Source organism: Saccopteryx leptura, chromosome 10 (assembly GCF_036850995.1).
Source record: "Saccopteryx leptura isolate mSacLep1 chromosome 10, mSacLep1_pri_phased_curated, whole genome shotgun sequence".
NCBI lineage: Eukaryota > Metazoa > Chordata > Mammalia > Chiroptera > Emballonuridae > Saccopteryx > Saccopteryx leptura.
In genome coordinates, this window is record NC_089512.1 from 45,399,536 (window position 1) to 45,410,697 (window position 11,162).

Sequence of the window (11,162 nt, forward strand, 5' to 3'; positions counted from 1 at the left end):
ACTAGCAAGGCTAGACTAAAGTGAAGTGAGTGAGGCACCAAGGACACAATAATTATGACAGCACTCGCTCTCAGAGTCAGACAACAACAGAATCAAAACTTGCACAAAACTGAAAATGGGTGCCTCCTTCAATTTTGCACCCTAGGGCTTCTATTCCACCCACACTGATTCCGGTCCTATGAACTAAACAGCTCAGGTGTAGTTACTTAGGAAAATCCTTTTGAAACCATTTTTCTTTATTTCTTTGCATCTTCAGAAACAACCATTTACATTCATTCATTCAACAATTATTAATCCAGGGCTACCATGTGCTAGGCCTTTCAGCAGAGGGAGATACAGCCAAGACAGCCTGTGCCACCCTGAACCCTGCCGAGCCTTTCAGCCGGGCATCTTCATTAGCCGACAAGGATCAATAATTTTTCCTACTTCTTTTGTCACCTTTCAGTTGATGCCAAGGACCAAGAAACACAATGCCCAGGGGGTATCTAAGAACCAAAATTCAGATTCTCCTATTCCATTTCTCCTCAAAAAATTTCCCCTGGGTTTATGCTTTAAAATCCTTCCCCTAGAGCAGGGGTCTCAAACTCAACTCAGCATGTGGGCCACAGAGCAAGATCACAGCCGTTCAGCGGGCTGCACTAGGTCTACAAAAGGCAACTGTTACGCAACACTTTTCTCACTGCAGTTGAAAACAAAAAAAAAATCAGTACAACAAGCACAATCGTACATGCAGTTTACTCAGTGTCACAAAACGACCAGAAACTGTAGTTCGCATCACAACTGCTGTTAACTAAGCTAATATCTAGCTAGGATGCTAGAGAAATGAAAAATACAAGTAGGCCCCTAGGCTTACTTAATTTTATCCAAAATATTTTGAACTTCGTGGATTAGTCTGCGGGCCGCACAAAATTGTTCGGCGGGCCGCATGCGGCCCGTGGGCCGCGAGTTTGAGACCCCTGCCCTAGAGGGTCTGGACAGGTGGCTCAGTACGTAGAGCCTTGTCTTAGCACAGTGAGGTCACAGGTTTGATCCCCGGTCAGGGCACATATGAGAAGCAATCAATGAGTGCACATCTAAAAGGAACAACCAGTTCTCTCTCTCTCAAATCAATGGAAACAAATTTTAAATATATATTAAAATCCTTGTCCTGGAAAAGCTGTGACATAGGACTTGTAAACTCCTTATTGCATCTCCCTGAAAGTGGAAAGTTACAGGCAGGCTCAAAGGCACATCCAGATTGGATCATGGTGAGTGTTGTTTTAGCAAATGCCAGGGAACTGAAGGGGCGAGAGCTGCGCTGGCACATGTCAGAACTGGTAACAAGGCAGACAATGGTGAAACAGCAGCTCAACCAAACGTTCAGTGCCCTCCGGCCCTCGCCTCTGCTTCGTCGTGCTCTGGGCTTGGCCCATAAAACAGCACTGCAGATGCTCCCATGTGGAGCTTCGCCCAGACATGTGCAGTTTTCAAGTGTTATTACTTTGTATGTCTTTGTCAGCAACATTTCCTGCCACAGTTCAGTGTTTGGTCAATTCTAAGTCCTTTAGGTCTGATAAGCAGTTTGTGGACTATCTGGTCACCACGCCTCTCCTTCCCACAGTCCATTTTGGTAATTTTGTCACACCCATTGTGTGTAGGGATGCAGAAAGGAAGGAAAATAAACCCATTCATTAGATTTGGTAAATGGAATTTAAGAAGAAAGCCAAAACCATTCACTGAAATCTGGATTTTCCGAGAATTTAAGTGACATACTCTCTCTGCTCCCCTCCTCCTACCTTTTTCATAGCCTTAGGTCACTCTAATGAGCCTCAGATATTATATTGAATTGAGAATTTTTAAAATACATTTTTGTATTTTTCTATTACAGTTTACATTCAGTATTATTCTCTATTAGCTTCAGACGTATAGCATAGGGTTGGAAAATCATGTACTGTACAGTGTGGTCTCTGCCGATGTTTCAAGTACCCACCTGGCCCCCTACATAGTCATTATGATATTATTGAGTCTAGTATTTCCTGCGCTGTAATTTACGTCTCTGTGACTATTGTGTAACTACCAATTTGTACTTCTTAATCCCTTCGCCTTTTTTATCTAGCCCTCCCACCCCCTCCGCTCTTACAAGAGTTAATCTGTGTTAAGAATGCTCAGCCTGACCTGTGGTGGCACGGTGGATAACGCATTGACTTGGAACGCTGAGGTTGCCAGTTCAGAACCCTGGGCTTGCCCGGGCAAGGCACATACAACAAGCAATCAATGAACAACTAAAGTGAAGCAACCATGATATGATACTTCTTGTTCTCTCCCCTCCTCTCTCTGTAAAATCAATAAATAAGATAAAATAAAAAAAAATTATTTTAAAGGAGTGCTCTTGTAACACTTGAGACACACAAAAGGAGTCAGTGTCTATATTTAAGCCTTTCTCCTCCCCCTCACGGTGACCGGCCTGGCAGTGCAGGTGCCCCTAAGCCAGCACTACCTCACGCCAGGAGGAGGAACGGTGCAGAAGACTGAGAGAAAAATGCAGTTCCAGGTCCAAGTGTACTTCCCATCAGACCTTGTGCCAAAGACCAACCCGGAGAGGATGCGTGCGGAAGGTTTCCTATGGAATACAGTTCCCGAGAGACGGTTTGACCCGGCCTTTCCTGTGGTGGAAGAGGGAAACTGTTGGAACCATGTGTCATGAGGACGTGCCTGAACTTGGCTGCGTGGTGTGTGGAAGCCAACTGTGCCCACCTCTTCCCTGCCCCACGTTCAGGCGCTGACCTCATGGCAGTCGCTGGAATTAGGCCACAGTGAGTGCATCTATGTCACAAAAATCAACAAATCCCACAAGTCCGATTTTATTTTTTCTGGGGAGTGGGCAGTTAAGCATTTCTCAGCACCTCTCTGACTTATCCCTGAAATGTCCTGTAGTTGCTTAGTTGTGGCTTTGCCCAGGACCTGGCAGGGTCTGCCCCAGCCTTTGGTTCCTTTTTTTTTTTTTTTTTTTTTTAATTTTTGTAGAGTTTATTTGAACCAAACTGATGACATATGTCAGGGAGCAAAATCTCAAACCCTCAAGCTTTGTTTCCTTTTGCAGGGGATGGGCCAGGCCATAGGGAAGAAACCAACCAAAGAGTCACAGGCCCTTGCCCTGGCAGACATACACCAGGCAGAAGGGCTGCAAAGGGCCAGGGAAGCCTGGACAGGAGGCTGCCAATGTCTAGAAAAGCAGAGTGAGAGAACATGAAAGCCAAGGGCAAGCACCAGAACCAGAACAAAGGGGAAGGAATGTGAAGAGAGGAACTGGAGCTGAGGGGTCTGTATGCTCACTGCAGAAATTTTACATAATATCCCAAAGCAGGAATCATCACTCCACAGCAGGGGTTCATTAAAAATGTGATTTGGGCCCTGGCTGGTTTGCTCAGTGGTACAGCATCAGCCCAGTATGTGGATGTCCTAGGTTTGATTCCCAGTCAGGGCACACAGGAGAAGCACCCATCTGCTTCTCCACCCTTCCCCCTCTTGCTTCTTTCTCTCAGTCTCTCTCTCTCTCTCTCTCTTTCTCTCTCTCTCTCCCGCTTCCCCTCCTGCAGCCATGGCTCAATTGGAGTGAGTTAGCCCTGGGTACTGAGAATGACTCCATGGCCTCCACCTCAGGTGCTAAGACTGTGATGGTGAACCTGTTGGGCAGATAAAATATGTATTATGCTCACTTTGTTAAAGATGGCCCTGCCCATGTGAGGCCATCTCCCAGGTGATATTAATGTGTGTTGAGAATCCTTGTAGCCTGGGGCTTGGTTTTGGGATTAAGCCTTTCCCACCCTTTTTAATGTGGGGTGGTACAATCCAATCATGCCTCAGAGAAGTGACTTTGTATTAGAGACTTCCCTATTTTGTATATTGGATTAGAGGTTGTGAAGCTACACTATAAAATAGGGGCACAGTAGGAGCTTGCCCTCTTGGTTCCTGGGATGATTAGCATGAGAGAGCAGAGGGAGCAGAGCAGAGAGCAGAAAGAGGCCATGTGGCCAGGAGAAGCAGCCAAGATGGCGGAGTGCTGAGTGAGATGCCAGTTTGTGCAGAGTTTGTATCTGGGATAAGGAAGGAGATGGGGAACTGAGGAGAATAAGTCTGGTGAGCTAGAAACCTTTGATTCTAGGAAACTCGGATAAGTCAGTGGCTTTGTGAGCACTGAATGTGAGTGGGTTTTGGAGCCCAGTGTGTGTTTTTACTTGCCCACCGGGTGCAAGCTAGAATGAAAGAAAATGGCCTATCAGTGTTTGGCTCCGTTGTTTCTTTACCGACTGTCCGAATCCAATGCGAACCTGCATGGGCTGGGCTGCTCTGATGGTGGCCCTGACCGTGGCTGCTGGCATTACAGAACCTTTTTATAGAAACTGCCCACTTTTACAGTCTGGTCAACCTGTTCCCTCCTGCCCATTAGTGGGTGTTCCAGCTTTCATGGTGGGCCAATCACAGCACCATTTGGTTGCTCCACTATGGGGGGGGGGGGGGCCCACCATGAAAACTGGAACACCCACTAGTGGGCGGGAGGGACCAGGTTGACCAGCACGGTAAAAGTGGATGGTTTTTATAAAAAGGTTCACCATCACAGCACTAAGATGAGCTCAGTTGCTGAGCAACCGAGCAATGCCCCAGATGGACAGAATATTGCCCCCTACTGGGCTTGCGGTGTGTATCTTGGTCAGGATGCCTGTGGGAGTCTGTCTCTCTGCCTCCCCTCCTTCTCTCACTGAATTTTTTTAAGTGATTTGATGGAAGCCACTTCATGTTAATGAGTCTGCCACTCCTTTCATATGCATTGACTTAAAGCAAATGTGATTCATTCATCTGCAAAAGTACAAACACAGAGAATTAAAAGTGTCCCCCACAGGCTCCAGAAAGACTTCCTTCTGGTCAGAATTTTGTCCTTCAGGCACAAATACCACCTCATGCACCTGCCACAAACCCAAGCCATAGACCCCCCAGAGCCACAGTGATGAGCTGCTGGGCTGCTGGATGTCACTAAGAAGATCCTGGAACTCCCTCCTGCCCTGTAAGTCCCCCTTATAAAACTTTTGAGGTTGGGGCATTAGGTATCAAGGTGTGTGGCCAACTGAATAATGCCCTGCCCCCCAAATATTCCTGCCTTAATCCCTGTAAATGTTACCTTATATGGCAAAAAGACTTTGCAGGTATGATACTTTAAGGATCCTGAAATAAGGAGGTTACCCTGCACTAATAATCACACCCTTAAGAGGAATGCAGAAAGAGGTCAGAGGAGAAGGTTGTGAGACACAGGGAAGCAGATGCCATTGGTGGAGTTACCCATTGAAGATAGAGGATGAGCCCACAAGCCAAGGAAAAGAGGAAGCCACTAAAAACTGAATGAAGGAAATGGGTTCTCCCCAGTTCAAGAAGGAACCAGCCCAAGCAAAACTGTTGACAGTTAGCACAGTGTTGGGCAGATAAAATATATTATGCTCACTTTGTTAAAGATGGCGCTGCCCACATGGAAGCCTGTCGCCCAGGTGATATTAATGTGTGTTGGGGGCGGGCTTTGGGCAAGCAGGATCCTTGTAGCCTGAGGCTTGGTTTTAGGACTAAGCCTTTCCCACCCTTTTTGATGTGGGGTGGTGCAATCCCATCATGCCCCAGATAAGTGACTTTGTATTAGAGACTTCTCTGTTTTGTATATTGGATTAAAGGTTTGGATTTCTACACTATAAAATGGGGGCAGAATGGGAGTTTGCTCTCTTAGTTCCTGAGATTAGCATTAGAGGAGGCAGCAGAGAGCAGAGAAAGGCCACGTGGAGGAGGCCTAGAGAAGCAGCCAGGATGGCAGAGTGCTGAAGGAAAAGCCAGTTTGTGCAGAGTTTGTGCAGGGAGAAGGAAGGACATGGGGAACAGAGGTAAATAAGTCTGGTGAGCTAGAAACCTTTGATTCTAGGAAACTCGGATAAAGTCAGTAGCTTTGTGAGCATTGAATGAGTGGGTTTTGGAGCCCAGTGTGTGTTTTTACTTGCCCGCCAGGTGCAAGCTAGGATTAAAGATGATGGCCCACCAGTTTTTGGCTCCGTTGTTTCTTTACCAACTGTCTGAATCCAATGCGAACCTGCTTGGGCCAGGCGGCTGTGATGGTGGCCATGGCTACTGGCTTTACACACAGTGAAACTGATTTTGCATTTCTGGCCCTCAGAGCCATGTTAAAAAAAAACACAGTCCCAAAGTGGAGTCACTGTTGCTAAGCCCCACCAAGATTTAATACCTAACCCAGGGGTCGGGAAACTTTTTGGCTGAGAGAGCCATGAATGCCACATATATTTTTTTTGTTGTTGTTTGTTTGTTTGTTTTTAATTAATTAATTTATTTTTTACAGAGACAGAGAGTGAGTCAGAGAGAGGGATAGACAGGGACAGACAGACAGGAACGGAGAGAGATGAGAAGCATCAATCATTAGTTTTTCATTGTGCGTTGCAACACCTTAGTTGTTCATTGATTGCTTTCTCATATGTGCCTTGACCGCAGGCCTTCAGCAGACCGAGTAACCCCTTGCTGGAGCCAGCGACCTTGGGTTCAAGCTGGTGGGCTTTTTCCTCAAACCAGATAAGCCCGCATTCAAGCTGGCGACCTTGGGGCCTCGAACCCAGGTCCTCTGCATTCCAGTCTGAAGCTCTATCCACTGCGCCACCGCCTGGTCAGGCGAATGCCACATATTTTAAAATGTAATTTCATGAGAGCCATACAACGACCCGTGTACATTATGCATTATCCAATAAAAATTTGGTGTTGTCCCAGAGGACAGCTGTGATTGGCTCTAGCCACCCGCAAGCATGAACATGAGCGGTAGGAAATGGATTGTAATACATGAGAATGTTTATATATATATATAATTTTTTTTTTTTTTTTTTTTTTTTACAAAGACAGAGAGAGAGTCAGAGAGAGGGATAGATAGAGACAGACAGACAGGAACGGAGAGAGATGAGAAGCATCAATCATCAGTTTTTTGTTGCGACACCTTAGTTGTTCATTGATTGCTTTCTCATATGTGCCTTGACTGTGGGCCTTCAGCTGACCGAGTAACCCCTTGCTCGAGCCAGCAACCTTGGGTCCAAGCTGGTGAGCTTTTGCTCAAACCAGATGAGCCTGTGCTCAAGCTGGCGACCTTGGGATCTCGAACCTGGGTCCTCTGCATCCCAGTCCAATGCTCTATTCACTGCGCCACTGCCTGGGCGAATGTTTTATATTTTTAACGTTACTATTTTTTTTATTAAAGATTTGTCTGCGAGCCAGATGCAGCCATCAAAAGAGCCACATCTGGCTTGCAAGCCATAGGTTCCGACCCCTGACCTAACCTAACTACAGTTTCAACATCTCCCAGGAATGGAATTTTAAACCAGTCTAAAATTTCTTGGTCAGCACTAGTGAGGTAATCTGCCTGATAAGACCACTGCCTTCCCCTAAGAAAAAATATCCTTGTCTGAAATCACCTTATCCCACCTTCTTTCTGCCTAAAAAACCTTCCATTTTGTACAACTCTTCAGAGCACTCTTCTAGTTGCTAGCTAAGATGCTTCCTGATTCATGAATCACTTAATAAAGACAATTAGATCTTCAGAATTACTCAGTTGAATTTCATTCTTTAATAGCTGTAGGAGAATTGTGTTAAGTCATTAAGTAATTTGTTAAAGCAGCCATAGGAAACTAACACAAGGCACACATATTTTTTTCTGGCCTTGAAATTAAAGAATTTTCTGAGGCCTTAGGAGAGTTAGGGAAACACAGAGGTCAATTATCCTGAGAAAGAATAACTATGAATTTCACGAGAGAGAAAACTATGTCTCCTGTTCCTTGACCCTGGCCTTGACCCCGACCTTGCTCCTGCCCCAAGCCTTCTACTCTTTAGGCCAGGGGTCCCCAAACTTTTTACACAGGGGGCCAGTTCACTACTATCCCTCAGTCCATTGGAGGGCTGGACTATAAAAAAAACTATGAACAAATCCCTATGCACACTGCACATATCTTATTTTAAAGTAAAAAAACAAAACGGGAACAAATATAACATTTAAAATAAAGAACAAGTAAATTTAAATCAACAAACTGACCAGTATTTCAATGGGAACTATGCTCCTCTCACTGACCACCAATGAAAGAGGTGCCCCTTCCGGAAGTGCGGTGGGGGCCGGATAAATGGCCTCAGGGGGCCACATGTGGCCCGTGGGCCGTAGTATGGGGACCCCTGCTTTAGGCCTTTGGGAAGGAAGGATATGAGAAAGGATTATATGGTAGCCTATTCAACAGCCATCACTCCTTTTTCCTGGCACACAGATGTCAAATATGGCTCATGGAAGCCACACACCCTTTCTTAGGGGTAAGCCATGACTGGTCTAAGCCTACCATCCCCTTTGGCAATAATTGGTCTAGGTGTGGTCATGTGACCTCACCCTGTCCAATGAAAAGTAAACAGATGCCTGTTGGAATGCTTTTTTAGATAAATTATTTTGTCCTAAATAAATCTTTTTTGACCCTTTCCTTTTTTTTTGGTTTTGTTTTGTCTTTTGGTTTTGCCCCCTTCTATTTTTAATGTTTAAGTTACGTTATCAGAGGACAATGGTAACTTGTCCTTGAGGCCACAGGGCATGAGCTTGAAGACAAGCACTAACACAGGAGGAGGAGAATAGCTAGAGGGAAGGGCAGGGTTCTTGATGACATCACTGAGCTGTCAAACTTACTGGGTGATCCTCCTGTCCTCTGACTTAAGATAATATAGAGTTTAAATTTTCACTGATAATTAAGTTTCTGGTTATTTGCTGCCAAACATATTTAAAGAATAAAAGGAGGAAGTAAAGAAGGAAAAATAAAGCTAGAGGGATATATGCCAGGCCCTTTATAGAAGTGGGCTGTCAGGCCGCAGCTGCTGGAGAGCTCTCAAAGCTAGAATCCCCCAAGGGCCAGGAGGCCTCCCTACTGGGCGGGTGGCACCCGACACACCTGCAGCTGCTAGAACTCCACCTGTGCACTGCCCGCTCACCACAGAGCTCTCTGTAAACCCTGAGGCCAGTTTTCCAGGGGGCCAAGTGTTACTTAGGGCTCCAGCACCAACACCCTGAGAAAAGCATGCAGTAGCAAAATCAGAGGAAAAAAAAATTTTTTTTTTCACAGAAACAGAGAGAGAGAGTCAGAGAGAGGGATAGACAGGGACAAACAGACAGGAACGGAGAGATGAGAAGCATCAATCATCAGTTTTTTGTTGTGACACCTTAGTTGTTCATTGATTGCTTTCTCGTATGTGCCTTGACCGCGGGCCTTCAGCAGACCAAGTAACCCCTTGCTTAAGCCAGCGACCTTGGGTCCAAGCTGGTGAGCTTTTGCTCAAACCAGATGAGCCCACGCTCAAGCTGGCGACCTCAGGGTCTTGAACCTGGGTCCTCCACACCCCAGTCCGACGCTCCATCCACTGCGCCACCGCCTGGTCAGGCAGAGGAAAATTTTGTCAGAGGAAAAATTTTAAACTTTTTAAAAACTCTCTTAGTCTAATTCAAAATTTATTGTGATATACACTTAGATTACATATGATAAATCCAAGCACAATATTTTTGGTGCCCGGACTCTCAAGCAATGGACTCACAGAGTAATTCATTGCACCTATGCTATGGCCAGGCTGCTTAGATTTGACTCCTGGTTCTGGCACTTACTAGTTGTATGACCTTGAGCAAGATGCTTGATTTTTAGTTTGTGCCTCACTTTCTTCATCTCTAAAACAAAATAATGAATGATACTAATAATAGCACCTACCTCTTATGATTGTTGTGAAGCTTAAATAAGTGTATATATACATAGTGTTTAGACAGTGCCCAGCACAGAGTAGGTGCTATACGTTGATAAGCTGTTTCTATTACTGTTAGAATTTCTGAGTATCTCAGTGTAGTCCTAGCTCTCTGCCTCTGACCACAAGGACGTGACTTGACCCAAGGCCCACCAGATAGAGGCCTCTCCAGGTTGTATGACTGGGAGCAGTGGGGATCCCCCCCCATCTTCTTTGCTGAGAGACTGTGAGCTGACTTCCTGGGACTCAGGTCAGGGGCAAGAGAGAAGGAGCAGGCCCAAGGCCCATGGCCCTCTGCATCCACCAGCCACTTGACCGCTGCCTGCTCTCCATGGGATCACACGAGCCAACAGCTTCCCACATCCACTTGTGAAAGGCAGGTTTCTGTCACTTGTACCAGAATCTAGCTGACTGGGATGTGTGCCTGGAGAAGACCTGGCCTAACTCTGTGCGGAGTGGCTCTTACTTGCTCCTGATATGATTAAAAATTCAGCGCTCTGGGCCACTCTGAATCCTGAACTAATTTCTTTACTGTTTGTTTAAATGCTGAAAGAGAATGTGGTCATGAAATAAACAATACTTCCTCTCAGACTCTTGAATTTTAAGTAGTTATTTTTTTTAAAACAGTTTTCATTTTGTTGACCACTTCCAGAAACAAGAAAGGGCCAAGTTATTCTTTATGTTGTTGATAATAACTTCAATTCTCATAACTTGTCTGAGAGGTTTTTTCCCCTATTAAAAAGCAAAGCAACCTGCCCGCTGTGGCAGCCACTGAGGAGCAGTAGCCACGGCCCTGCACTGCGCCGTAGCCGTGGGCCTCAACAAGGGCCACAAGGTGACCAAGTATGTGAGCAAGAGGAGGAGCAGCCACCGCCTTGGCACCTCACCGAGCGCGACAAGTTCATGCGGGACATGGTCCAAGAGATGTGTGGCTTTGCTCCCTGTGAGCCGTGCACCGTGGAGCTGCATCAGGTCTCCAAAGACTAGGGGGGCACTGAAGTTCATCAAGAAAAGGGTGGGGACACACACTGGTGCCAAGAGGAAGAGAGAGAAGCTGAGCAACATCCTTGCAGCCGTGAGGAAGGCAGCAGCCAAGAAGAACAAAGCCTGTCGCCACTGTGTGTAATAAAACCTGTTGAGAAAAAAAAAAAGTAATGCAGAAGGAGCAAGATTGGTCATGAGTTGATAACTGCTGATGGGTACATAGTAGGGAGGGAAGCTTTAACAATTTTTTTCTACTTTTCTATTTTAATTTTTCAAAACAAAAAGTTTAATTTTTCAAAAACAATGAACAGCATGTTCATTGGATAAAATTAGTAAAAATCTAAATACAAAAATGAAAATACCAATCACTA

The 11,162-nt window shown here is 45.6% G+C and overlaps 1 pseudogene; it reads left to right on the forward strand.

Annotated features, from left to right (window-relative positions):
* The first annotated feature begins 1,244 nt into the window (after window positions 1-1,244).
* On the forward strand, window positions 1,245-10,933 carry LOC136381844 (large ribosomal subunit protein eL36-like; annotated as a pseudogene).
* The last annotated feature ends 229 nt before the right edge of the window (window positions 10,934-11,162 follow it).